The sequence below is a fragment of the Lynx rufus genome, unplaced genomic scaffold (assembly GCF_022079265.1).
Source record: "Lynx rufus isolate CCGP_SWC_20201006 ecotype Redwood Valley unplaced genomic scaffold, mLynRuf1.p SCAF_5, whole genome shotgun sequence".
In the NCBI taxonomy this organism is placed as follows: domain Eukaryota; kingdom Metazoa; phylum Chordata; class Mammalia; order Carnivora; family Felidae; genus Lynx; species Lynx rufus.
The window spans coordinates 69,887,715-69,915,562 of NW_025814867.1; the positions used below are offsets into that span (position 1 = coordinate 69,887,715).

Genomic DNA, 27,848 nt, shown 5'->3' on the forward strand with positions numbered 1-27,848 from the left:
TGATGGTATAAATTTCAATATAATGAGAGAAGACAGAAGACTTTCTGCACTTTGCATGGCCTCTGGTCCGTGTTTGGTGTTTCCTCTTTAGAGTCATTGCTTTAGGTCCTTTCTTGATTCATTCATTTATCTATTAATTCAAGAAACTTTCCTTAAGGACTTACTAGATTAGACATTGTGTAGGCCCTGGTTGTAGCATGAAGATAATCAGACCATACTCTTCTCCTCAGCTTATATTTTAGTGGCCTGTCTCTCTCGGAACTTACGTGGGACAGTGAGATTGCGCTAGGCCTGCTGACCTCTTGGGCAGGGTTCCCTCATCCTGAGAAGACTACCTGGGGGGCAGGATTGTTTCTCAAGAAAAGTAGGTGTCATTCACATTTATACTTCCACAGCATAGTCAAAGAAGTTACAGCTCAAAGGTTGTCTCAGCTCCCTGTTCCCCTTTGTGCAGCAAATACAGAGCACCTGCCATGAGCTGTCAGGTGGGAATCAGTATTGAACTTGATAGAATCCCTGAGTCATGAAGACCTACATGCATGTTTAACTACATCTCTGCGATTGTGTCTTTCTTGGGAAACTGAAGGTGCCTAGATCTGCAGGAGGAAGCTGATAGGTAACTCCTGATACAAAATCCCAACATCACTCTCTTTCTATATTATTTTAGAGGCAAAACTACCCATCATTACATTGTTTCAGCAACATGCACACTTTGTTGTCTCCCTACCTGGATGGTGATGGGCAGAGACCATGTGGTCTTCAGTGTGGTACCCTGGGGAAACCTCGCACAGTACCTCATACCTCCCCTTGTGGAAAGAGTGAATACAGAGGTACATTCAGGGAAAACCAAATTGGTACTAAAACTGTTCTTGTCTGCATTTCAAATGGCTCTTAACTAAGTAACAATTTTGAACTTAAGAAAATATGTAGATATAGTATAAATGAATAAATGTTGATGCATTTCTTTTATTCAAGGTGCTGGACTAGGATGTGTGGGTTACAAAGCAGCGAATTGATATGGACTTGGTGCTTAAAGTATGTGGGAGGGCAGGTAAGTCATATAAAACAATAAAATTCCATTATGCTTATTCATATACAGTAAAGCCTTGGTTTGTGAGCACAACTCATTCTTGAAACATACTTGTAATCCAAAGCACTCCTGTATCAAGGCGAATTTTAAGAGCCATTGGCTCAGTTGGGATCATGTGACATTTGGCCTCACTTACTACTTGTATTACAAGACATCACTCATTTATCAAGTTAAAATTTATTAGAAATGTTTACTTGTCTTGCAGAACCCTCGCAGCACAAGTCACCTGCAACCCAAGGTTTTACTGTATTTATTTTTGAGGGTTTTTAAAAATAGCATCATAATAGCAGCAACTTAACTTACGGGTGCGAGTGATGGTCGGATTCAAGGATTTGGAGTTGTTTACCAAGAGGCACTTGAGTCCTTCATAAAAAGTCAATCAGATGCAGGGAGTGTACAATGTTGGGTGAGAGTCAAAGGATGGAGACAAAGCCAGGGCCTCATTTTCCTGTCTGCTTGGCATCCTGGAAGGTCTGGTCTCACCTGATAGGCTCAGCTGAAGAGAGGCTACAACTCAGAAGAGCCCAAAGCTCTTGGTTTGTTTCTTCTCTCTTTTCCCTCCCTTGACTTGTTCCGCACCTCAAAAGAATCTATTTTCATTTCCTTAGCTTTAAAGTACTTGTACTCTCTGTTGTTTTGTATACATTTTCATTCTGATCGGGTTGCTTAATTCTGGTGTGTTCTGTACAATGTCCTCCATTATTTTCAAACTTGCCTTGATGATAGAAATTCTCTGATTTGAACAATTTTTCATTTATTAAGATGCCACAAGTGAGATCACTGCCTTGGGTTTCATCCTCTAGAAACTGTCCCTGGCTAAAGCTAAGAGAGGTCAGAAAAATCGGCGACATGACATTTTATTAAAATAACTGGGTGGGGGTGCGTGCGTGTCGTTATCTACTTGTGAGATTCTAGGTCCCAGAAATTCTGAGAGGGCTGCAGCTACCTCAGACAGGGGATAAGGGATATGTTGAAAACAGTGTCACCCTATGCCCGGTTGGCAATCAATGCCAAGATTGGGGATATTCACAGAACTTGGGTGTCTTCTTACCACTGCCTTTGAATTGGCTCAAGATATGGCCAGTACTTTCTCTACCCTTTTCTAGTGTTTTAACTAAAGAACTATAGGGAAAGAGAGAACTCGTGGCTGCCCCAGAAACCATGGTAAACATTCAAAAACAGCTGATCTGTCTCTGAGGCTCATTTGGAAGAGAAGGAACTGCAGGAAGGACCGTGACCCAAGTTCATTGAAAGCTATGACTCTGCACATTTTTCCTGAACGGTTTTGTGCATCAACATCTCATTCTTTTCAGGGTCAGTGTGCAAAGTGACATTTGGGAGATGTGCCTCACTTCTGCCCTGCTCTCAACAGATCTGGAATCTTTGCCTTTGATATGGGTTCAAATGCATGGGTTAATGACAATCACAGGCCCATAGCAAATGCTGGCAAAATTTTTGCAAACATGGGCCAAATTTTAGTTTCATTATAAAATGGAAAGCCAGAGCTGGCTCTGAGTTTTGCACTAACATTTCATACAAAACTAATTTGTAGTTCTTCCAGATGGGTTCAGTGTCTATGGCATACTGCCTGCTACTCTAAAATGTATTTGGTATAGAGGATGGTGGTGGGGAAGGGAATAAAGTTGGTTCCTACGTGGGGAAATATGAAGGTTTTGGGATTTATAGCAAGAAAGAGTTCTATTAAAAAAAAATTACCGCTGTAACAGCAGCTTTTATCTAAATAGTTTCAGTACTGGTAGGAGAAAATGGCAAAGAACCAACATTTTACTGAGTGATTCATGCTAGACATTGTGCTCTGTGCTTGACATATAGTATCTCATTCAAGCATTACAATACTCCATGAGTTGGGTATCCATTTTCCTTTTCATTGGGGGAAATAATTCATTTACCTCTGGACTCTAGAAATCATCTCTTGGTCCCTGTTATGTATCAGATGTGTGATATGAACTAACTATGGGATACTTCATTGGCAAGAAGTCAAAAATACCTTCCAGTTAGAGGCAGACCCAATTTGATTGTATTTCTAGTTCATGGACTACTGCAGACAGTTGTGCAGGTTGCTTACTGCATGAGATTTTCTGGTCAGGGAGTAAGTGGGAATGTTCACTCACCAAGGTGCATGCTTTGGTCAAGACTGTGTCTGCTGCGGGGAAGGGGCACCTTTTTCTAATTTACTCATGTATGTTTGCAGTGACTTCGCTGATGCAGATTCCTTATGACAAGTGAGCAACCTAGAAAAGGAACACTGAAACTCAATTTCTCTTCTATCTCAGCATCATAGGGTGTCTGTCTCTTCACCCCCCCTCACCGCCCCGCTTCTTTATCATGCATGCATCTTGGGACAGTCCCTTGGAACTCCATTTGCCCTGACAGCTGCTTTCACTCTGGGAATAGACTGGGAGGGTGACTGGATGGGGAGGTAACCGCCTTCCTCGTTTGTCTCTCCACTTAGTGAGCGGCACTGACGGAAGTGTCCCTTGACCCTTTCTAGGCATTGTTCTTCATAAACTGCTTAGATTTCACTCATGTTATTATTTCATATGTCCTTTCCTCCAAAACTGCATGGATGGCCAGGAAAGTAGATATCTTTTAAAACCTCAGAGTTTCAAACTTTGGAGAATAGTTTTATTTTTTAATTTCGTTAATTAATTAAAAAATGTTTATTTATTTTTGAGAGAGAGAGCACAAGCAGGAGAAGGGCGGGGGGGGGGGGGAGACACAGAACCTGAAGCAGGCTCCAATGCTCTGAGGTGTCAGCACAGAACCTGACACAGGGCTCAAACTCACAAACCGTGAGATCACGACCTGAGCCGAAGTTGGTGCCACCCAGGCACCCCTGGAAAATAGTTTAAAGAGAAAATTGATTGAAGTGCTATCTGTCAGTTCTTTAGGAAATGTTTGGCTGCAAGGATGAATTTTAAAACATACAAAAAGGAAGGGATTGTTGTAAGTTATTTTTGGTGTTAAGTGTCTGCTTGATTCTTTGCAGTGTGTTACATTCAAGAGAAGCATACAAAAATTAAGATGGGAAAATGGGCTTATAACTTAGTTTAAAAAGATGTGCAGGGGGGCGCCTGGGTGGCGCAGTCGGTTAAGCGTCCGACTTCAGCCAGGTCACGATCTCGCGGTCCGGGAGTTCGAGCCCCGCGTCAGGCTCTGGGCTAATGGCTCAGAGCCTGGAGCCTGTTTCCGATTCTGTGTCTCCCTCTCTCTCTGCCCCTCCCCCGTTCATGCTCTGTCTCTCTCTGTCCCAAAAATAAACGTTGAAAAAAAAATTAAAAAAAAAAAAAAAAAAAGATGTGCAGGGGCACCTGGGTGGCTCACTTGGTTAAGCATCTGGCTCTTGGTTTCAGCTCAGGTCATGGTCTCACGGTTTGTGAGTTGGAGCCCCGCATTGGGTTTTATGCTGGCAGTGTGGAGCCTGCTTTTGGAATCCTCTCTGTCTCCCTCTCTCTCTGACCCTTCCTGCGCTCTCTCAAAATAAGTGAATTAAAAAAAAAAAAAAGATGTGCAAAGCATCAGAGTACTATGTCTCATATTCAATATAAGTGTTGGGAGACAGGGAACCCCAGGATGATACTGTAAAACATGTAAGTTTCTTTATATATTTAAGGTTTAATTGTCCTTACAGAGAAAGAGTAAAAGAGTGCTGGTAGTTTCTTTAATTTTTTTTCCCTTTTTAAATAACATATACGTTATGCAGAAAATGTGATGAGACTAAGATATAAATTAAAAGAAAATCCCACAAAAATCAACTAAAGGCCCCAGAGATAATCATGGTTAACGTTTTGATGTATGATTTTTTTTTAGTCTTTTAGAAATTTATGTTAATTTATCATGGCTGAGCTACTGCTGTATATACATTTTTAAACCTATCCTATTATTCGACATTATATCAGTTTAAAGATGCACAGAAAGCACGTGTGCAGCTGTTTTTCTGGACTATCAGCAAATCACAGCTTTAGATATTGTCCAGGGATTTTGGCCAGTAGCACTTTCTAACCTGATTTTCTTTGGATTTATATATAAAACGAACACCTCTCTATAAAGTCATTTATATATAAGCTCGAAGTATAGTAATTTTCCCCTATTATTTTTAAGGCTTTTAACCTAAACATATATGTTCAGGTTTCTAAATTGTATCCTTTACTGGGAGTTGAGAAACTCAATCTCAAATAAGCCATTCAAACAAACATACTCTAAGTGGAATGATAATATATGGAAACATGAAAAACTCTGGCTTCTTTGCAGTACTGTGGCTCCCATTAAAGTGGTAGATTTACTCCTGATGCGATGTAAATAAAACTTTAAATACAAGTGCTCAAGTATCCAGGCAGTGTAGGTATTGTAGAAAAAATGATTACATGAGAATTCAACTCTTTTGCAAATTGGGATTTTTTTTTTTTTTAATATGAGTGCTTCTCTTAATTCAAGGCACACTGGGAGTTCCAAGTCATATATGCTTAAAAAAAAAGAAAACCCTCAATTTCCCAGGGACACTGGTAAATGCACACTGTTTCCTTTGGGCCATTTAATTTTGTATCATTTGCTTTATCTTGCTTGGTTAGTCACACCAGCATGTTCCTGGTTATATAAATTGTCTTAGGTGACATGATACTTTCTTTCTCAATCATGATTAAATGCAAAATGGCAAAACATTCCTTTTGGGCAAATCACTTTTCTCTTTGAAACCAGTTCTATCTTGAAATAAAACAAATGAAATGGAGGCACTTGCAATGATGAGTATGATAAGGTTTTATCTTATCACACCTTCAAGGTTTTATGCCCCTTCTTCCATGGCCTGTCCTCCTCACTCACTCGGGTTTCTTTGTATGTCAGGTTTTAACAAGCAAAACAGCCTCTCAAGGATATTTAGAGGGTGAGAAACTGTTAGGATGAATCTGAATCTCTTTATTAATAGTGAGTTGCATAACAAATGCCATGGGGTTGGTAGATTTTACTGTGTCTGTTAAATATTAACAGTACTTGTACTTTCTGGGGTATTGTCGAAGTGCCTGGATACCGCTCAGCCAATCACAAAGAAACAGGTTTCCATGGAAGCAATATCACGGATTCATTTCATTCTCAATGAAATCCACACAGCAAGACAGATATGTAAAAATAACCCATATAAAATTGAAGCAAAATATTTCTGGGTGTTTGTTCTATGCCTTTTGGGGTGTGTGTGTGTGTGTGTGTGTGTGTGTGTGTGTGTGTGTCTTCAATTTAAAAATTAATCTAAAAATATTTGGGCACTCAGGAAAGCTTCCAAAAAAGCTGGGGCTCTTACCCCTGCCTGGCTGTTTTTGTTGTTCTTTTGGGCATGCATACCTGCGTGTTTGTAGGGCTCAACCCTTCCTTGTTCGTATTCTAGAACACAACATTTTAGACCACATTTTAAAATGAGAAACAGACTATTCTGAATGTCTGTCGACATTCACTATTTTAAAGAACAACTTACATACCAATAATAAGGAATTATCATGACTGATTTTTGATTCTCCTTTACAAAGAGCTTTAAAAACTCTCTACGCTTACTGTAATTATTTTATAGGTGAAAATGAGCTCAGAGAGGTCAAGTAACCTCTTCAAGACTGCACAGCTAATGAGTGGCACAATCTGGTTCTAGTCCAGATTTACCTGATGGTAGATGGTATAATTCCAACTTACTGTGCTATGTTTTCATTTCCATGAAGGAGAGACTCACTATTTAACTGTCATGGCAGTCAAAACGTATCATGTATCTACGTACCTCCATTTATCCATACATATACACATATACATACATACACACACACACACACTAAACCCTACTCACACCTTTTGCCATTGTTCTTGTGAAAAGCCTTGTATTTATAGCTCTAACATAGCACTTATTCTACTGCAGGGACTTTTTACCTGCTTCCTTACGGCTAGGCCCTGAGCCCTGGTGATTGATCTAGGTATTTCTTGAGGGTAGGACTCTGCCTGGCACAATTGCTACTTTGTCTAAATAGAGTTGATTTAGAATCCACAAGGGTTTTGAATGACAAGCAGAAGATTGTTTACATAGACCCTTAGCAAACGTGAGATTGTATTGAGGTAAGGGGATTGTGTTTGGATAAATGAAAACTTGTCACCACAGTCGCCTCTGAACCAAGAAGTGTGACTGATACACTTGAGTAAATGACTCAAATAAATACCTTGAAGCATTTTAGAAGCACTATTCTTCAATTGTAAATGTTTACTTGAAAACACACTTATCTAATTATTATTTATTAAAAGAGTTCCTCTAAAATTAAAAAGATTCTACTTTAAAGTAACAAAAAGGGGTTAAAAAATAAGAGAGTAGCCTTTGACCATTTCTCCCTCTATTATTCTCAATTCTTGAGCTTGCTTGGTGGTCCCACTATCACGTCATACTGTTACCATTGAAGAATTACATGCTTTCACTGCTTAGGTTTTTAAAGATACATCTGATGTATCAAAGCCTTCGGAAGACCAGTTTTAATGGATAATTGTCTAGGATGCATTAGCATTTCCCTGTCTTAATAAACACAGTCTCTCAGATGTGACCTAACCTTTCTTTATGACTTGGCACCATTGCTCTATTATTTGTAAACTGTGGGAGGCAGAGTGATATCCTCAGGTGTCAGAGCTCATAAAGGACTGGGCCTGTCTGCTTGATTTCTCTTTCAATTTCCCCTCTGTCCTCTCCTATCATTTGTACTGGTTTCCCTGGGTCTGCTTCATAAATACAGCCCACTGTACATCTACTTCCATCTCCTGTTGGCTGAGGCACATCTATGCGTTTCATGGGGTACCAGATAAGTAAGCAAGTTTCATCAGGTGCAAGCTGATCACTTAAGGCGAACCCCCGAGTATGTCAATTAGCTCTGGCCCATAGGCTCCAGGGTGACCTCATTTATCTTCCTGGATGAAGCTCATGGGCTTGCTTTAAGCACTTTCCTTATCACTGTTGGTGTCTTCTGTTGTTGTTACCATTGTTGTCCAGTTCAAGAGGGAAAGTGTGTATGGTCGTGTTTCTATAGAGCCGTCTGCTGAATATGTGAGACTATTATAATAATTTGTAATAAAGACTATAAGCTACTTTGTTATTTTGAAGAGAAGATCTTAAAAAGCGCTTCCTTTGGGAATGTTTCTAGGAATAGTGACTTTACATATGTGTGAATATATCTATGTATATATAAGGATATAGGCATATATATATAGTTCTATGAATTCACTTATATCTCATATTGGTTTGGGAAACGTTTAAAGGGCAGCGGTAGCAATAGAAAGGAAAAAGGGGTAAAATCGTGAGCGTGCATAATAGTCGCTAACACTTCCCTTTTCTTAGCTTGGCAGCCTGGTAATTTGTAGTGCTTTTTCGACAGAACCACCTTCAGACTGTTCCTGGGGTTATGGCGTGATGTCCCTCCTTCAGCCATGAGTAAACTGTGGAGACTGGTGTGGTTTGGTCACAGTTACAAATCGTGGGGAAGTTCAATTTTATTCTTTAAGTGAATTTTTTTTTTCCCCAAAGGAGTGTTTAAGAGGCACCACAGACCACTGTTGTGTGTTTTCGCCTATTAATTTATAAGAAGCATTTGAGATAACCAGAAATGCAGGAGTCAGGGGTCTAAAGGGAAATGACCATGGAACCCTTTTGAAAAGACACCCACCACTGTAACCCATACCTCTCTGGCCTGGGGCTGAGGTTTTACCAGGAGAGGTCTCTCAGTGTTGATTCAACCAGGACAGTTGCTGTTTTAAAAGGGTTTGATAGCCTGGTCTCTGGATCTGACAGAAAGAGCAGGTCCCTCTCCTGCTGTGATTTAAAGGACAAGGGAAGTTCAGCCTGCCCCGTGATCTCCTCCCCAGTGGCCTTGCTTCACTCGAAAATTTTCATGATTACAGATACTCCATCAGGTGAAGGTTTTGTCTCCAGAAGACCCCAATAAACAAGACAATATTTTAGCTGAATTTACCATTAATGCCCTCTCTGAGCACATGAACAGACTAACAAAGTAGGCATCTCTCACCAGCCAAGAGCAGGTGTAAATGACTGTGACATAAGAAAGGTACATTCAGGATGGGGAGATCTGAATCAGGAGGTGTTGCCCTAGGAAGACCTAGGAAGTAAGGGGTGGATGGGGAAAATATAAAGCTGTTGGACACAAGGAGGTACATTTACTTGCTATGGGGGTGACAGGAGAGGAAATGAATGAGTGAGGTCTACTTTATGGTTTTGCTCAAGACCGGTTCTGCATTTTGGAGTAGCACAGATAAGCTATGAAGGAAGAAATCAGATCTTTTCCTACCATTGACCTTCTCCAATTAGGTTGTACAATAATTTAAAACTCAAAATTTTCTTGGCTCCCTGACTCAACATGCCACCTAATTAGCTAAATCTTTTTGACCTCTGCTTGGTGACTCATCTTTGCTCCTGACTCTGAGACCACATGGGTCTCCAACTAAAAGCACTTAAAGAAACTTAGCATTGAATGCCTCTTACTTGTCTTGCTCCAATCTTGTGCCCCAGTTCTAGATTTTTTCTTTGTTATTGAGGCCAAATATTCACTTCGCATCTAAGATAGAATAACTAAATCCCAGCTCCATTCATTAACTCATTCACCAAATATTTATTGAATACTTGGCAGTTATTGGGCACTGTGCTAGGCATTGGAAGTCAACACATTAAACATGGTGCTATTCTTCACAAGTTTCCTTCAGTGCCAGAGAACCTGTCCTGATATTTGGGGAGTCAGAGTTGGGGGAAGCCTTCCCAGAGCCCTCCACAGCTGAGGTCCTGCCTTGTTTTGGAACCTCCCGTCTCTTCCACTCTCTTCTCTCCCCCAAGCATGGATGTTTGCTCCAGAACCCTACTTCTGAACCAGAACCCCACTTTCATACCATAGAGTTTGTATTTACAACATTTTTGGAAACAAATTAAAAATTTTGGAAACTCTCTGGAAAGGCTTTGAAATGTTTCTTGTTTGTTTCAAGGGTTGTACATTTTCCCCTCATTGTCCTCACAGAGAAAGAAGGTGGGATTCAATTCAATAGAAGAAACAGCCTTTTTTTAATGTTTATTTAGTTTTGAGAGACAGAGAGAACATAAGCAGGGGAGGGGCAGAGACAGAGGGAGACACGGAATCTGAAACAGGCTCCAGGCTCTGAGCTCTGAGGCCCGACGCAGGGCTCGAACCCACGAACTGAGAGATCATGACCTGAGCTGAAGTCAGACGCTTAACTGGCTGAGCCACCCAGGTGCCCCCCCAAAACAGCCATTTTTAAGAAGACATCTGTATCCTTGGATTTCCAGCCATTAAGGAGAGTTCTTTGGAGACTGTTTCATGCTTTTATGTGAAGAGAGTTTTGACAATGTTGAGCTTTGACTTACCCAAGTTTAGATGCCAAGATTAATCATTTGGGAGAATTTTTAAAAAATGTGTGTTTGAGGTGTTGCCATTTCACTAAGGTACTCAGACGCAATCTTTTCCTGTCTGTAACTCACAGAGAGTTTTTCCTTCACTTTGCTACTTCTTTCTCCCTTCCTTTCTTTCTCTTTCTTGCTTGTAGTAAGGTCAATTTGGTCAACATTACTTGAATGACTTTGTGGAAGAGATGGCTAATTTGTCACCAGCAATCACACCCTCCTTTCCAGGGTGTGTAGCCACTGCCAGGACCTGGCTGCCTATCTGGGGATCACATTTCCCAGCCTTCATGTCTGTGTGCCTCCTTCTTCCAGTGGAATGAGAGCAGAGATGTAGTCAGTTGTGGGCCCAGGTACTTAATAAGTAGAAGGCGTCTTCATACTTTCTGCTCCTGCCTATGGAGGATCCAGCACAAAAAAACATGGCCTTGGAAGATGGAGCTAGAAGGTAAGAGAAGCTGGTCCCAGAAACACCACCTAGTGGATAGCCACCTCTGCTTTAAGACTATGCACTTTTGGAAGTGAGAAATGATCTCATAAGTGGTTGGGCAACTGAGATTTGGGAGTTTCTCTGTTATGGCAGCTAGTATTACCTAATTCTGTCTGCTTAGGACAAATCACAGACATAGACGCTGTAGGTAACACAAAGATGACCATGGGATATCCAGAAGTTTGAAGAAAGGAATGTGAACAATTACTATGTGAGGCAGATTTTAAGCACTCAGAAGTTTAATATGACTCCGTGAGTTACAAGTGACAGGCATCCAATTTGAATGAGCGTTATGAGAAGGAGAGTTGATGAGCCAATTCTCATAGTATTATTATTATTAAAAAGATTGGAAAAAACAATCAAGGATGTAACTGGTTCCTGGAAGGAACTGGGACCAGGGACTTCCGTGCTGCTGGAACTCAAACTCACTTCTTGGTGAGTTTCCATTGGTGATGGCCAGGGGAACAGGGAGGTGGAAGAAATGGCAGTTCCTGTGGATATCACAGGATTCACTAGGGGGCTGGGGGGAATGATACTCAGAAGTAAAGGAAGGCTCTATTCTCAGAAGAAAGGAAACGATTTTTAGCAGACAAAATAATTGGTTTCCTCTACAGATGGAGTAATTATTTGCCAGTTCACCTTCCTTTTATTATTTTTTTGGTCCTGTTTAGTGTATTTTTGTATTGTTAACATTTCCTGTTTTCATGTCTAGCTCCTGAGCTCAAATTAGATCTTTCCTTTTTGTTCCTCTGCCTTCCCTCACCCCTAACGGTGCCTTGTACATAGCAGAAGGTTAAATATTTTTTTTTTTTTTGGCTGAGAGAATACAATTAGTGCAATATGGTAGACTCGGGTCTCTTTAAATTATCTTAAGCCCGGATGCCTTGTTTTTATCACCATCTCTTGCTCCTCTACATGAAACTTCGACTTCAACCAGACACGGCTTCTGAACATGCTTTACAAGTAGCTATGGCTGATAGATGTTCTTCCCACTCTCCCTCCCTTGGGGGAACCTGGCCTCCTCCTCCTCCTCCCAGCCAGTCCAAAGTCTACCATCCATGGCAGGGCTGGCCCAGGACAGACCCCACCCGTGCTGGGAAGGCTTTGTAGCCCACCGCACAACACAGTGGCTTTGTTTCCTCTCAACTCTTACCACCATGTGCCATCTATGGAGTAGGAAACATGTTTGTTACACTGCCCTTGTCTAGTTTTACACTGTTGTGTTATTAGCAACTAAAACACATTATTTCAATTTTGGTTTCCTTCAACTAGATTGTGAACTCTTTGAAGAACAGGAATCATCTATCCCATCCCCCATAGTGGCTGGTGAAAGAGCTTGAATGATGGGCTCCTGAGAAGTCTTTGCTGATAGATTGAATGCTTGTTTTCAGTTTCAAGACAATCATCCCATATATGGGATAGCTAAGAATCTCTAAAGATTCACATTAGTACGTTCTTTCATAAATGAATAATTTCCTCCTTTCATTTTTGAATGAAAGATATGTGCCAAATGGTTGAATGGAATATATCAGAATTTTTTTTTTTTTTTAAGTTACAACTTAGGGATAATGAAACCTCAGGCTGCTTATTGACTGTGCAGAGCAACAGCTTCTATAGAATTGTAAATGGTAATCATTAATTAGACTGCTTTTCCTACACTGTTCTGGTGGTGGACAGTGCACCTGGTAATCGGAATGTGATGTGTATGAAAAGCACAGGATGTGTGAAAGAAGGTGAGAGAAAGCTGGGCTGGGGAAGATGAAAAGCTGCCACGGTTTCTGATAGGATGCAATGTGTGAAGATGAGAAAATACCTAGACGAGACTGGGAATGGAGGGTGGGGAGTGGGGCTTTAAATATTTAAAAACAACCTCACCTCTCTGTTTCCTTACCTTCCATTGTACCACATGCAATCTGCTTCCAGGATTCTGCCCCATATCTTGTGCCTTTTGGAATCTCCCTGCTGCCCTCAGTGGTTTCCTTTTCATCATGATTGCCCCCTCTCTGCAAATGACACAGAGAGTTCAGACTTTCTTATTTTGTGTCTTGCAAGATTATGAAAAGGCTCTGCCTGCAGTTGGCATAAGCAACTTTTGATAGAGGCATATTTCCTTTCAACTTCCCCTTCTCAGAAACTGCCTTCATTAATTGCTAAAAATGTGACATGGAGTTTGATTTGAGGACTTCAGAGAATAATGAAAGACTACAGAAGAAATGCCTTTAGGGCATATCTTGTTCAAGCCCTTATTTATAAATTAAAAACACTGCAAAGTCCACACTGCAAAAGAAACAAACAAACAAACAAAAAAACCCAAAACAGAAAATGGGGATCAACTCTAATGACCATAATTCTACAACTAAAGGGTACATTTAAAAAATTTTGGAATTCACTTTCAAATTTATATTACAGATCTCCCAGGTGAAGCAGTGCCCTGGTTACGTGTGTGGTACTGTTGTATGTTTTAGTGTAACTTGTTTTGTAATTAACAAGCCAACGATCAAAATCTCTGCATTGTAGGGACCAAGAGTTCAGCAGACTCTGTGTGGAATGTAGCTGATGGTATGTTAGTGGACCAATCGGGAGAGGCCTGGATCATTTTATTTGAAAATTTCCTGCTTCTATATGTTCTATTCCAAAATATTAAAGGGTTTTAATGGTAGGAAAACTGCTCTATATTTTTATTCTTCTCAAAGACCCTAGGAGAGAACTAGAAGACAGATGGTTACTAGAGTAGAGGTGGATATGCATTTATTTTTCCTTTTCCAGAAATAGCAGTTAATTTTCATTGAATTCTTAGCATGAACCTGGTGTGCTTTGCTTACATCACCACGGTTATTCTAGTGAATGAGGTATGGGGTATTATATCCATTTTCCTGATGTTAAAACTGAGGTTCAGAGAGGTCCCCCAGCTTTAAATGGTGGAGCTAAGGTTTGACAAAGTCTAGATAGTCTGACTCCATGGCCACTTACTGTGATTTGAAGTAATGCTCTGCTGGGGTCAGGGGAGTGTCCTCTCTTATGGTTCTCTCTTCTAACCCCAGAGCATCCTGAATAGATCCCCCAAATGCTCAAGCGGACACTCTACCCTTTGGAATGACCTGAGATGAAAAGGAGAATATAGGCAGATGCACAGATGGTTGGCCCTTTTGAGGGACAGAACATGCATAGAATCAGGAGGTTGTGACTTTCTTTGGCAATTCTACCCATGACCTCTAGTGCTCTGGGAGTCACCGTGCAGTCTCCGGATCCAGTTCCCAGTTTCTCTTTGCTTCCCAGATAAGATAAGGGCAAGAGAATGAGTCTTACAAATGGAACTATGGGTTTCCACTCTTAAAATATTTCCCTATTTGTTGCCTTTTACCTCCCCGCCAAATGAACGAATGTGGTAAGTGCCTGAATTTTTTTAGGTTAGTCAAATATTCTGTCCTATTTTCCTTCATAGTTCCCAAAGGCCTATGTTTTGGCATTCAAACTGTTACCTTTAAGATAGCCTCAGGGCAGTCCCAGAAAGCATACAAAAGTTCTCTGTGACATACTAGGTTTTGACTTTTGGTTCGGAAAATGTATGCTTAGGCTAGGGAAACAGCCTTCTTCACACGTCCTTCTCTAGGTGGAAGCCTTTAGTCTTAGTGGTAGGAACACATATTTCATTGCAATTTGAGATTCAGAAACCTCTGGTCCGTTCCCCTGCAATCGCGGTGCATGGCAAGCAGTTTGTAGATAATTGGTGTACTTCACTAGGGAGTGGGTGCTTTATGCATAGGCAATAGGAACTCAAAGTAAAATAAAGAACAAAGTCTCAGTGGTTCCGTTTTCTCCCTTATGTCATTAATAGTAAATAAGCCCTAGCATTCCATTCAGAACAGCTTTCCAGAACCTAAACTCCTATATCAGTAAATGGGCCAGGTTCTTTCTCAGTGCAGTGACTTCTTTCATAGACTGTTAATTAGGTTATTTCAGGGTAATGCGGATGTTTGTGCCTTTTAGTTGAGTTAGCCAACACCTCTGCTTCCATTCAGCCCAGCGAGAGCCATGGGCAGGTGGGGTGGGGTTTGAGGACAGTGCCAGCCTGAGACCAGCAGGGCCCAAGAGTGGGGGCCTGAGTTACAGGTAGCCTGGTTCTCCTTTGTTCATCCTTGACTTTAAGAGCAGGTCAATGGGAAATCAGGTGGGATACATGTCTAACAATCATCCCTAACATTGAAATAGTGTTTGCTGTGTTCTAGTCACTTTTCCTTAACCATTGAAAATTCACCTCATTTAATCCTCATAAATACTCTATGAGGTAGGGATTGTTACTATTCCAATTGGTAGAAGAGGAAAGCGAAGCACAGAGAAGTTCCGTGACTTGCCCCAGTTCACAGAGCTGGCAAGTGGCAGAGCTGAGGTTTGAACCTGGTTGGTTTAAAGGAGCGGTGGTATAAAGACCTCACCTTTGTTCCCTGCGTCCTAGGGAGTTACGCTGCGCCCTGCCCACTGGGCTGTGGCGTCAACAAGCCATTTCAAATGGTAACATGACCTAGACTAGGAAGACAAAGGACTGAGGGTGTCCTCTTTCTATCACTCTGTGTCATGAGTTCTAGTTCCCCTCCCTCAGACATTCCAATGGCCTAGGAGGTCCCACCGTCCAGGCTGCTTGGGGGCCAGGCCACAGTTTCCAGCAGAGATCTGCAACCAGACTGTCCCTGAAAATTGAGGATGTGGGTGGAGAGGCGGCTAGTTTCTTTCTGTGCCAGGCAGGCAAAGTGCCAACCCCTCCTGGAAGAACTCTGCCTGTCTTCATTTCCCCTTGACTCAGCAGGAGAGGGAAGCTGGGGCTCCAGGCTATTCTTCATTGCTTTTGAACACGGAGTCCCACTTAGAGAGATGAGAGCCTAAGCGTTTATGCTGGGGTGTGTTTCTAATGAACTCTGAAAGTTCAGCCTGCCCTTCTTAGAATGACAGTCTCCTTCCTTACCATATGCGTGATCCCACTGGTCGCGCCTGTGCCTGTGTGTAGCAGTGGAAAGAAGAAAAAGCCAGGCACCTCACTGAGAATTTTTAAATCTTATTTGAAATTGGGTTTGTCGGTTGTCTGGGGGGGGAAAGAACACTTGGCATGGAGCGTTCAAAAACAAAATGACTGTCCTGTCCTGAATTCGAGGTCTTTTTTTTTTTTTTTCCCCTTGGGTCAATGGGTAGCCTCCTTTGCCCATCAGGCAGGACCAAAGAAGGCACGGTGTGCACACCTCTCTGGGTGGTTGCCCACAGGGGATCTCTCCTCCTACGAGGTTTCTTCCTTCGGCTAGGAGAGCAGCAGGCCTCCCTGGGTGACACAATTGTACAAAAGGTGCATCTTACACTGGGGAGAAGATAGCAGCCTTGCCCCCTCAGCTCTATGAAGCTCTAATGCATCGCTACCCTGCCTGACTCCATCAGAGCAGAGCCAAATACAGCCCTCAGGCCTAGCTTCCTGCACAGCCACGCCTCATAGGGTCCCTCTGCTGTGGCAGTCATGACTGGGGGATCCTGCTGACAGATCTAGATTCATTTATTTGTGAATACAAACGGGTGTGTGTGCACACACACACCCTCTCTGTATGTGGAAGGACTAGGTTCTGCTTATGCAAAGAGTACCAAGATGGGTGACAGATATTTTCCTCTATAGATGGCTTGTGAGAAGAAAAACTACTTAATGAAAATAAAAGAAGAACTGAGAATGGTGTTTTCAATTTCTTTGGTGTAAAGTCGTTTTCCCCAGATTAGATTGTCTGTCACTACTTTCCTAGCTGGTGTCTTTCAGATTAGAATTCCTGGAGTCCTCCTGAATTCATTTCTGTGTTTTGGATGCTTTATTAACTACATGTGGCTGACACTTAATTTTATTGCTAGAATTTGCTGCAAAACCGATTACATGCTTCCCCCTCCTCCTTTCCCCTCTACGGACCTCATCCCACTCAACTCCTCTTTGCTCTGCCCACCTTGGCCCCAGAGACAAGAACACTTACTGCTTTGTTTTATGGTTGTCCTGAAAACAGGCATTGGGTCCCGGATAGTGTAGTATACAGAATTTTAATGAGCACAAAGCAAGCAGCTCAGTCCTTCCCTCTGATATGAGCGGGGGTGACGTCAACCTATCCAGGAAATACTGAATTGATTTTAAAATTGCTTTGAGGGTGAATAAATCGGCGGGACTCTGCATTACCATGAGACTGCTCTGCACGCTCCCCCACCCTCCTGTTTATCTCAACACTAGAAGTATTTGAAACTGCCTGAATAGATGTCCTTCAAAATATAGGTTGAGGGATGGGGGGATGATTTTTTTTAAGGCTAAATTTTGTAAGTTGCCATTATCCTAGATTTAAAATGGTCTGACATTTTTAGCTTCCAATTTGAGTATTTTCTTTCTAATTCTGGGATTTGGTTCATTTACTAAAACTGGGAATTGCTCTTTTGCATCATCTCTTCTGCCACTCTCTCCATCTCCCTCCTACATGTTTCTTGAAGCACATTTTGGTGCTTCAGTATAAAGGGCACTTCATAATGTTTTCTTTGTCTGCCATTCTACTCTATGAAATGAAAAACCCTAGCATCCAGTGTGTAAAAAGCTGGCATTGGGAGCTGTTTTTAAGAACAGGCACTATTTAGCAAGACACTGTCTAATATCAAAGCCAGATAAACCCTCTTCATACCACAGACCAAACACACAGTGAAAACCCCAACCCCTGTGCATCACCAAATGAACAACAACCCCTCCCTCAACTCTCTAGATTATGGTTAGGTTTCTAGATTGCTGGTGATACAACGATTTGCTTTTCTCTTTGTAACCTTCTTTCCGGCATGCTGGTTTAGCTAGTGATTAATGAGTTAATTAATTAGCAAAGATTTCTAAAGTTCTTTGAAGAATAAACATACTACTTACTGCAAGGCTGCATTATGTAAGATTATATCAGTTCTCCAGGCTTCTTGGGGGGGGGGGAAACCCTTTTAAATTCAACTGCAAGAGCTGAAGAAAATTTAATTTTTTTTTTAGTGACTATAGGTTTTGATTTTTTGCTTTTCAGTTGATTCCATGGACACTTTTCTGCTGGAGAAAATTTCTAATAAATATTCTTTAACAATGATCATTACTGTAAGCATTGTTAAAACTACCCTTATTCCATTCATAAAAATCTGACTAATAATTTGTTAACATGGCTTTGGGGTGCCTGGGTGTCTCAGTCAGTTAAGTGTCTGAATGTTGATTTCGGTTCAGGTCATGATCTCATGGTTCATGTGTTCAAGGCCTGCGCCGGGCTCTGCGCTGACAGCGTGGAGCCTGTGTGGGATTCTCTCATCTCCTTCTCTGTCTCCGCCTCTGCCATCTCCCTGACCTACGTGTGCTCGCTCACTCTCTATCTCTCAAAAATAAATAAACATTAAAAAAAATTGTTTAATTAATTAAATAATTTGTTAAGCTCTAGGAGGTATACAAGGAATTGTATGTCCTATTATTTGTCCTCAAAGAGCTTAAGCACACATATTTCAAAACAATAGTTTATAATGTAAGGCAGAATTTGATATGCCAAATGCGTGGTGTAGAAAAATCAGTGTCCTGGGAGTTTGGAAAAGGAGCTTAATGTGAGTTCCCAAGGGCACCCAATACAGCAGGTGGAACTGTAAGTTGGTATTTGAACGGCTTCTAGTCTGTGTAGAACTGGAGTGTATTCTAGGTGGAAGGAAAGCAGCCGAACCCAAAGGTGGGTGCTCGGGACACATGCTTAGGAGTTAGCGCCTGCACTGGCCTGACTTGAGTGCTGGTTCATTCACATTTAGGGTGAGTTAGGAAAGAACACCTCACAATACCAGGTTAAAGAATATTGTGTTTAACTTCTAAAGAACAGAAAATTCCATAATATCTAGAATTGACAAGCAAAGAAATTAGGAAATTCCTTATTTCACCACCTTGAAAAGAGTGGAGGAGTGATCTCATTTGTAAAATGATTAACCAACCCGGAGAGCAGGAATTACTACAGCACAATGGAACAAAGGGAAATCAGGACTCAAACTGTGCCTAGTGTGGGAGCTGTGTTTCCTTGCTCCTTCTCTTCCAATAATTACAGGGTGGGGGTGGGGAGGCCCAAATCTGTCAAAATGCCTTCCACGTAGCCGTGTTCGATCTGTGCTGGATGGATATATGAATAAATAACCATTTGGTTGATGAACCCAATAAAATGAACAAGAGCCATCATGTAAAGCCTGGAAGGAAATTGCCTTTATATAACTCACTTTCTGCTTCATTAAAGATTAACTCATTTTTATCTACATATGACATGAGGCTGGACAAGGAAACTGATCCTTTTTAGTCTATATTTGAAAGACAGATGAAGAGCATGGACAGCAAACAAATGAAAGCAAACAGAAAACAAAACAAAAGACAAAAGCCTGACACATCCCACATGTTAACAAACTAAAATATTGCATCGTTGATTGGTTGTCCCTCAGGGAAAAAGTAGCTGAACAACCCCAGAAGAAGGACATTTAAATATTTTCCAGGTGGCTTTTACTCTGTCAGAACCCATTATGCTGAATGGGGATACATATTTACAGGCTGCTAATACCAAGCTGATAAGAAACCTTATCTGAATTATTTCTAAGTGTCCTGAGAGCCCAGAGGTAGCTAAAAGCTTCTTTGCTTAGAGGTCACTCTCAATCCATTGTAGCTGTTACCTGACTCGTCATTTACGCATAACCAGGGACTAGGACCTGAGCCTGAATCAAGCTTCAATTCCCTTGCACTTGAAATTCAGTAAAATAGTCAAGAACTAAATAAAATATAGTCAATATTAGTAATGTGATCATTTGCTTTTTAATGACACAAGGTGATATAGTAATAAGCCCAATTAAGTAATTGGACCAATTACTCAAGAGCCAAAATTGATTTCTAATCTTGAGTAACCTTTTTTTTTTTTTTTTTTGGAGGTGATCCATTACCGCAAATGTGGGCCTCCCTTCCATGAGGATTTCATATTTGGTATGATTACTAGGAGAAAGTTTATCTGTTGTTGCCATCTGTAAACTTTTTTAATAAACTCAGGGTATATGAACCAAGTCCTACTTTAGTTTCTTAATGTTAAATATCACCCATTTTTATTACACAAGTTCCTTTTGAAGAACAAAACTCTTGGGTTGTTATTAAGAACTGAATGTAGTCAAGCCACATAATCTCTCTGATTTTCAGTTTCTCCATCTAGTCTATAAAATAAAAGGTTGAACTAAATGATCTCTAAGACCTGTTTTAGTATTAATTCTATTATTATTTATGGTTCTGTGATTTTAATTTGGTTTTCATCCAAACTGGTGAAGACCTCTAAAAGTTCAAGCCTGGAGGATAGTCGTATATTTGCCTCGGTTCATCTGCCATAGAACTGAGTGGGCTTCAACACAACAAAGCCTATTTACAGGCACACTTCATGTCTCCTCTTTTCCAGCCATTTGTTTCCTTGCTTAGAGTGATGGTTCTCAAAAGGTGATCTCTGGACCAGCACCGTCAGTATCAGCTGGGGACTTGCTAGAAATACAAATTCTCAGGCCCTGCTGCCCACGTACTGAATCAGAAACTCTGGAGGTAAAACCAAACTTTCTGAGTTTTCACAAGCCCACTAAATGTTGCTGATTCATGTTAAAGTTTGTGGACACTTTCATGAGGTTCAAGTTGCAGGTGCAAACCCTGAAGTGGCCATTGATCTAATTTTGTATGCTGACCCTAAGTTGCCATGTTAAAAATGTCCTTGGGCGCCTGGGTGGCTCAGTTGGTTAGGCGTCCGACTTCAGCTCAGGTCATGATCTCACAGTTGGTGAGTTGGAGCCCCGCGTCGGGCTCTGTGCTGACAGCTCGGAGCCTGGAGCCTGCTTCAGATTCTGTGTCTCCCTCTCTCTCTGCTCCTCCCCTGCTCATGCTCTGTCTCTCTCTGTCTCAAAAATAAATTAAAAACATTAAAAAAATTTTTAAAAATGTCCTCCGTTGTTCATTGAAGAGATTGGGACACACTGCTTGACTGGACCAGCTCTACTGTAGGTTGTAGATCTTGAACTTGGGTTGAAAGTGTTTCTCAATTTGCCTTAAAGGACATCTCTTGCTCTGATCCTCAACACCATGCAAATGAAATCTTTCGTAACTCCTCAGTGACTCCTTATCTTCTATTAGACCTGTTCCCTTACTCATTTCACTCACCCTTGTTCCTTCCCATATCCATATCTTGGCTCATACCATTTTCTTTATTACCTGTAATGAATTCTTTATTTTCTCCCTATAGTCCAGATCCATCAAAATTTGCAGATAATTACCATCTCCAAAAAGCTTTTCCTTAATCTCTTCCCATGGGCCATCCTCCCGTTTAAGAAGAGTGTCTCTTGAATGCCCTTAAACTCTATCTCCTGGAACAGCATTTCTCAAATGGAATTACACAATGCAATCACCTGAACAAAGTTTTTAAAATATAGATTCTTACAAGCCACTACCATTAACCTACTGAATAAGAATCTGGCCTTTAACTGGATACTTGACAGATCCATGTGCAGCTAGATGAGGTTTTTAGAAATCACTGGGGGGCAACTGAGTGCCTCAGTAGTTTAAGCATCTGACTCTTGATTTCGGCTCAGCTTGTGATCTCATGGTAGTGAGATCTAGCCCTGCATCCGGCTCTGCCCTGGGTGTGGAGCCTGCTTAATACTCTTTCTCCTTCTCTCTCTGCTCCTCTCCTGCTTGCACTTGGTGCTCTCTCTCTCTCTCAAAACAAATTAGAAATCATTGAGTTAGAGCAGGGGCTGGAAAACTTACTCTGTAAAGGACATACATGGTAAATCATAACTACTGAATCAAGTGTCCATTTCATCTCTGTGGTTATGGTACAAAAGCAGCCATAGACAATGTCTGAACAAATGGCAATGGCTGTGTTCCAATAAAACTTTATTTACAAAAATAGGGACTAGAGGCTGTAGTTTTCTGATTCTTGAACTAGATTATTATTTAATAAAAATGAATTATAATGTCTAAAATATTTAAATGGTTTACTCTGCACTCAGTAGGTGCTCTTGGAATGAATACATAAAGGAACCCAAAGTAATGCAGTTGGTGGAACATTTTAAATTTGAAATAGACAATTATCACAAAGTAATGTTACTAGATGATCTTCACTAAAATCATGCTGACATATGGAAACTCTTGGTGGTCTGGGGAGAGAGATAATGGGAAGCTTGGAGTATACATCTGAATTCTAATTAAGCCTGTTCATTTCTTGGTTTTCCATCTACAAATTATATTCTACCTAATTGACTTCCTGACAAAGGGTTGGTTGAGGAATAATTTGTTTAATGTTTTTAAAAATGTTACATACATGCTAAGTGTTATTGCAGAAGAAGGTTTCTAAGGAAGAATGGAGAATAGGCAGCACTAAAACTGAGCTTTTTGATTCCTAAGCAAAAACTTTAGTTGAATGTCTCCTGGAAAGTGGCACTTTGCCCCCAACTCAAATGTCACTCTGCTCTCCCATGTTACTCAGGAAAACCTCAAATACATTGTGTGGGTGATATTGAAAGACGTCAGGATCAAAGTGTATTTAAAGTTGCTAAGAGGAAGCAGATGTTCTCCCTAGCTGGGCAAAAGATTCTCAGAGTTTCCAGTGAAACATAAACTTCTCGAAGGCCCCATGGGATCATGCCTTAAAATGTCATGCTTTTGTTTATGCCTCCCATATGCAAAACAGTGGTGAAATGTGTTGTTCTGGGAGAGACGGAGGAAAGTTAATGAGCTAGAAACAATAAGGGACGCTATACTTGGAAAAAAATTGGAACGGATGTTATCCTTAAAACAAAACAGAAAAAAAAAAAAACTAGGACGAGATTAGAATAGTCACTTCCCTCAATTCTGTTTTTTTATATATATCTTTAAACATCTCTCTCTGAATTACCCTGGTTGGCTGGATGACCAATTTGTTTTCTTTAAGATTTTCTATTCTGGTGTTTTTCCAAGTAGAAGTAAGTTAAGAAGTTTTTTCTTATCCCCCATAGATTGTACCTTTTTCATTATAGCTAGTAACCACAAAATAGTTGCAAAGGAAAGAATGGTTGGTGGCTTTTAAACTTGAGCTGAAATCCAAGTGTGAAACTAATGCTTTGAAGAGTGATTTGAATGCAGACAATTATAGTTTTCAGCCAGAAAAAAAGTCCAGAGGCTTGTATTTCTCTCCGATCACAGTAACTTCAAGTAGTTGTCCCTGTAGGAAAACACGAAACAAATGTACTATTTTATCCGTTTTATTTTCTTAAATAAAAACTTGAGAAGAAGGTAAGTTCAGAGAGATAAGGGATCCTACAAAGTTCAAGGCCAGCCTACTGTTGAAAAGGGAGGCAAGGGAGCAACTAGGATAATCTCAGTTTCTGAAGGTTAAGAGTGGTGGACTTATTTTTTTTTTTTCTGTTTACTCTTTCTGGCTAAATCGATGAGGGATTAATTGGTCAAACTTGACCAATTAGAACTGTAATGACTATAGCTATGTAAGCACACAATCAATGAATCTGGCTTTCTATTCATTTTGTTGAGGTATATTAAAGTTAGGACTAGATCCCAGTGCCACCATTGAGACCTAAGGCAGATATGGATAGGTCTAGAGAAAGAGAGGATAAAACTCTGGAAAGCAATAGGGCATTTATCTGACGGATTGTAAGGAAGGCTGACTTGCCTTCATTTTGTAAGGTGGAGGGAGGAAAGTTTAGTAGGCTATACAGAGCCTCCATTATACCTAAGTAATACAAAGGCATCTTAGACTATATATAGGTAGCTCATCCTAGAATCCATGTCTTAATCACATTCTCATATCCAGCCCCGGGTGGGACGGAAAGTATATAGTGAAGATTCTTTGCACGGACAAATGCCGGCCTGCCACATATTAGGGCACAGAGTAGAATTAAAGGCTCATCTTTGAAATAAGTAGTGGTGGTTACTGGCTTGTCTTTCCATCTCATTCCAAGGAATTGAATGAATTATTCCACCTTGTCAAGAAAATCATCAGGAAACGTTAGAGCTGGAAGGCACCCTTCTGTTCCATATCTGCAGATATGAGAGAATTGAAATTCGAAAATGAGGATTTCTTTCCTTAACATCTTTTTTGTTGTTTTTAACAGACATTCCTATGGAGATTTTCAGTTTGCGAAGTCACTCTGCTTTCATTATTTTCGTATCATTCCTACAACAATCCTGCATTAGAAATACTGTTGTGATAATAAATCCATTTTATAGATGAGAAAATTAGAGTCCAGGGAGATGACATGAAACGTTATCATTGCCTTCTCTGTCTCTGTCTCCATCTCTTAGATCCACTCTATCACTTGGTCCAGTGGTGACTCTTAACTATTGCTCAAATCGTTTCATGTTTGCATCTTCCCACCACTCCAGACCAAACTGCCTTATATTTTTCTTTTGATCACAGCAACAGCTCGTTATTGACCCCATTGCTGCAAGGTTCAACCCACACCCTAATCCTATCTCCAGATATTCTAAAAATAAAGATATGATTGCATTATGCTCAGTTTAAAATCTTCAGTAAATCCCAGAGTACATGTCATCAGTGTATACTTTTGAAAGCTCCTTTAGAGCCTCTACCTGTGGCTTTCAGCTCAGCACTTACACATTCTGTTCTCACTCTCTTATCACTGTCTCCTGGTTTCTAGTTTATAGCTCTCAATGGGTCACTTGATAATGGGGGAGCAACATGTAGCAGGAATGGGAGCATCTCTTCCAATTTGTAGTTGAATTTATTGAATTCATTTGAATCTCTCAGCTAGCAGAGTACCAAATATTTGGTAGATACTCAACAAAAATTTGCTGAATGAGTGGCTGATTGAAAGATGGGTTCCTTTAGTTCCATTCAAAGCCAAAGTTGCAGTATCTCTACTGAGGGTGAGGGACATGATTTACTTTCCCCGGAATTCTTGACATATAATGTGATCAAAATGAAAGTTTCAGCTAGGGATATATATATTTTTTCCTCCAAGCCTCTTCTAATGTTCTTCAATCAGTTTAAACTTTGTGGGTATTGGTTGGTTATCTCTTATAGATATTATGAATATTCTTTCAACAACCTAACTTTTTAAGATACTTAATAAATATACTATTTATTAAATCCAGTGTAAATTATGAAGCATGCAAGAATAAATAGTAGTAGAAAACCTTTTTCTGAGTTTGACAGGTGTCACTTTTTAAGTATGAAACAATGTATGTCTGTTACATTGCAGATGAAGATTCCATTTCATCCATTATTTGAGGTGTGAAAAGAAGAACAACTTTTTCATTAGCTTTCCATCTGGTCATGTTAACATGGACATTTACCTTTAGCAATGACTACTGAGTTCTGTTTGCTGGTGAACATATTAATGGCATGTTAATGTTTTTCTCTAATCTTTTCAGGAGATAGGTTTATCAATTTTTTTAATTGACCTCTAGTGTGCTGGAAAATTAGGAGTAATAGACATATGCAAATTAAGGCCTGTTTACACTGAGCAGAAAAATCTTTTGGGTTGAACAGATTTTGGGTTCACACACTGCCCGTATCATTTGTTCCATTTTCTTTTCTTGTCTTTTCTTTTCTTTTCTAATTTTTTAACATTTATTTTTTTTTTGAGAGACAGAGAGATAGAGGACAGTAGGGTGGGTCAGAGAGAGAGGGGACACACAGAATCTGAAGCAAGGTCCAGGCTCTGAGCTGTCAGCACAGAGCCTGATATGAGGCTGGAACTCACAAACCGTGAGATCATGACCTGAGCTGAAGTTGGACGCTTAACCGACTGAGCCACCCAGGCGACCCCACTTTATTGTTGTATTAACTTTTCTTTTGGTTAAAAGCTTGAAAAATTTGCATCTGTTCTCTATAAGAAGTATTTTTTTCCCTTGGTGATCTTATACCTTTGATTTTATTTTATTTACCATTGGGTTGGCATTGATACACTTTTTAAAAAATTATTTATTTTTGAGAGAGTACAAGTAGGGGAGGGGCAACTAGAGGGGGACAGAGGATCCCAAGCAGGCTCTGTGCGGACAGGCTGACAGCAGCAAGCACAACGTGGGGCTCGAACTCACAAACTGTAAGCTGACAGCTCATGACCTCAGCTGAAGTCGGATGCTCAGCCAACTGAGCCACGTAGGTGCCCCTGATATACTTTTAATAAGCACTTTTATTTTCACCTGCAGAATGTTGGCTAGCTATGCTAGACCTGAGTATTTATCTTTTGATGGTCCTCTCAAAACTAAGGGAGGTGAGTGACAGGTAAGGAGGAGAAGGATGGTACCTTGGAGGGCATGAGCTGAATGTAGGGCACCCAGACAGTCCTGCACATCAGTCCGGGATTGACTTGAGAGGATTCCCTTTGGGATGGTAATGTGAAGGATAGATAGCAAATCTGGGTATGGAGCCTACAATTAGGGCAGATGGTGTGTTTTAGGACGTAGGCTGTACAATAGCAGAGTCCAGGTATCAAGAAGTGTGGCTCAGTTGTCTTGAGTAATAGCATCAAGCCAAATGGCACAAGGCGACTGCTAGTCCTACTTGTGCTATGCCAGCTCCTGTGCTAATTCTGATAGAGTGAAGTATTTTGTTATAGTCCCCTTTCCTATCCCTCCCTGTAACCCAGACTGTAGGTTAAAAATTGAGTGATTTCCATAACTGAGGTCCACTGACCTGGATGTGACTGAGCTATGACACCAATAGTTTTTGGTGCTTTCTGCACAACTGTAATCTTCTCACCGCCTGCATTAAGCTCCGGAGACTGTGCAGGACACGAGTCTCAGCATTTCAGATTACACCCTCTTCTGCGTTGTGTCCATTTGGCTGGCTGTTGTTGTCTACCTGCCCCAATTTGAGTTTCTGAATCCTAATTTACTGCCTTACTTCAAACCACGCCAGAACCATATTGTATTCTAAAATGCCATTAGCTTCTGATATTTATTGGGATCCTAATGTATTTACATCCCCTAGGATGATTGCTGCTACCTGGGTCTTGCACTATTGTGCCCTTCAAACAACATTGATACTTAAATACTGGATCTTGTCCCTTTGGATCTTATCTATCCCCCAATCCCTCCCCCCACCCCCAAACTTCTAAGTTTGTTGCTGCAATTGGGTCATTTGCCCTAGTCCCTGATCTAAGTAATTAGATATCTCTGCCTACTTTTCCTTTACCTCCTCTTGTATTCCTAAATACCCATCACGACTCCTGCCCAAGTTAGCCTAAATTCTGCAGGTTCTAAAACCCTATTTAATGTGCTTGGTTTGTCCATTGATTTGTAGGTGACAGACACATGTCAAATAGATTTGTCCTCAGAGGGCAAAAAATAATTTGTTCTAGAAGCAAGGGAACCTTTGGGAGCCTTTGGCAGCAATGGAGGTTTCCGTAGTCCATGAACTTTCTAGTCTTGCTTTTAATGTGTATGTTTTTCTTACCTGTCACCAGCTTGCTGCCATCAAAAGCCTTGTTATTATATTCCAGAACTTTCAGAATTCAAGGTTAGCAGCAGAACTAGCGTCATAGTCCAGACAGGGAAATTAAGCCTGGGCCCCTTGGATGTGAGAGAAACTGGGAGGGCATAAAGTGTCACAGGCTGTTTGAAAAGCCCCTCTCTGAATGGGTAGACACATAGTCTGAGAAGCAATTCCTTGTGCCTGTGCAAGATGGGCCCTGAGAATGACACAAAGGCAGGAGGGTGACCAGGCCAGTGGCTTGTGGCATTGTTCTGAGTGGAACAATCCCTGAATGTTCAGGTGGGTTCAGGAAGCCTGGAGATTTAGATTCTTGGCAAAGACACAAGCACATTGTTGTAG

General features: G+C 40.8%; 1 long non-coding RNA gene across 1 annotated transcript in view; it reads left to right on the plus strand.

The window, feature by feature from the left end:
- The first annotated feature begins 974 nt into the window (after positions 1-974).
- The window catches only part of LOC124525927 (uncharacterized), a 105,025-nt gene continuing 78,151 nt past the window's right edge, over positions 975-27,848 (plus strand). Inside the window, exon 1 of the long non-coding RNA XR_006965585.1 lies at positions 975-1,051. This is a non-coding gene — a long non-coding RNA (uncharacterized LOC124525927). The remainder of the gene's footprint in view (positions 1,052-27,848) is intronic.